Genomic DNA, 2,166 nt, shown 5'->3' with positions numbered 1-2,166 from the left:
AAGACGGGAATAATGTTAAAATGGATATGTTGAAAGATAAAACTAGAAATGGTTGCATTCTACAAATAGGAACAATTGATCAATGTTTGATAAATTAAGAGAAGGTTGATTGAAATGATTTGGACATGTTCAATAGTAACGAATTACAGTAATAGTTAAAAAGGAAACACAAATTGAAGGTTAAAAAGAGCAGATGAAATATCTAAGAGAACGTCGACTGAAATAGTGAAAGGGAGATGTTATTTCATTTTTACTATTATAGTGAGAGAATGTGGCGTAAAAAGTGGTTTGACACCAAAATTTAGATTCCAAAAATTCCCCACCGAAACTAAGGTCATTTTGGTCAAAAACCTGAAAAAAAAAATGCAATTGCACGTCCTTAGATCAAGTTGGTTAGTTTTTGAAATTACAAAAACATCTATGTAATCTTCAAAACCACCCTTTAAATAATTTTAGAAATACAAATAAGTCCTTTAGATAAATGTGCGTTTGCACATGCCACCTTCTAGTTTTCAACAATAGAAAATGTGAGTTAGGATAAAATTGAGTAGAGTAGCATGGTCTATTTGGTTGACACCAAATCTTTGGGTTAAATGTTTAATGATGATGATGACGATGGCGATGACGACATAGTAACGTTGTGTTTGGATTGAGAAAAATGGAGAGAAGGAGAAGAGAAAATAAGTGATTTTCTTTCCATTTCTCTTATTTGGATTGTTAAGTGGGGAGAGAAGTGGAGAGAAAAAAAAATATGAGTTTTCTTTCTCTCTAAAAGTGGAGAGAAAGGGAGAGAAATTCTTTTAAATTTTTTTATAATTCCTACTTTGCCCCTAGATCTCTTTTAAGATATTTTAAAATTTCAAAGTTATCCCAAGTTCTCTCTTATCAACTCAAACATGATGGAGAGAAATTGTGTTTCTCCTCTCCACTTCCCTCAATCCAAACATGGCCTCAGAGAAAAGCATATATCAATGAAAGTCATTCTATTTATACGTACACCTTAATAAAAAAAAACAATTGAAGTAGTTTAATAACTCTTATTATTAGAAACATGCAACTTCCTAGGGCTGTCAATTAATTCGATTAAATCCAAAATCTAACTTATTCCAATCTGATCACTTCGGGGGTCTAGATTGATGTTTTGGATCTTGATAAGTATCTGATTTGGTATGATTTTGATATGATATCTTATTGGATCGAATTTGTTTCAATTAAGCCCCCATCTACGATCCGATAAAACATTTAGAGAGCATATAATTGATATTATATTTGTTTAAATATATGAAGTTTATTTAGATTTTGTCTGTCAAACCGAGTTTGACAAGATCCAATCATTATTAGATTGGATCTAGATGGGGGTGTCTTTAGACCAACCCTACACCCTTATGGGGCCTAAGTTAGGTCCAATCCTCGTCTCGATTAAATGGATTTGGTTGCATTACCATTTTCAAAAGCATCCCCAACTTTCTCTATGGTCTATAGAAATCGCATGGTCCCTGACCAGTCCGCGTTAAAAAAAAATGGAAATTACTTAAAAGACCTTAACACATGGATTTCTTTCTAACTAGTTCATTTAGTAAACTTTTTATAGCCCATTTAGTAAATTTTTTAAACTTCTTATATCTTAAAGGCCCTCAACCTCATCTCAAGTTGTAATGTTTTTTAAATACCCAAACTATCTTTTTTTCATCTTCTTCACATGCTTAGATTTTCCAATGTTGATTCCAATCATTTTCGATGATTTTTTTTTTAACAAATATAAATGATATATTTTTAATTTTGAATATTTAGATGTATTTTTTTAATTTAATTCGATGATTTATAGTAAAAATATGAAGAACGAAAGTGGGATTAAAAAAAAATTTATATAGTGCCAAGCTCACCACTTTCTATTTATTGTCGAGTTCAACATTTTTATTGTCGAGCTTGCCAATTTTTATTTATTGTCAAGCTTGCTAGTTTAATTTATTTTCAAGCTCACCAATTTTTAGTTATTGTTGACCTCACCAATTTTTATGGTTGAGTTCGATAAATTTTTTAAAAAATGTCAAATTTAACCATTTAAAAAACAAAAAAAAAAAACAAAACGTTGAACTTGATAATAAAATATTGAACTTGACAACAAAAAGTGGTGAGCTCGATGTTAGTAAAACCCACCTATAAAGA

The sequence above is a fragment of the Akebia trifoliata genome, chromosome 8 (genome assembly GCF_017979445.1).
Source record: "Akebia trifoliata isolate Shusen 1 chromosome 8, ASM1797944v1, whole genome shotgun sequence".
NCBI classification, from domain to species: domain Eukaryota; kingdom Viridiplantae; phylum Streptophyta; class Magnoliopsida; order Ranunculales; family Lardizabalaceae; genus Akebia; species Akebia trifoliata.
This window is presented reverse-complemented; position numbering follows the sequence as displayed.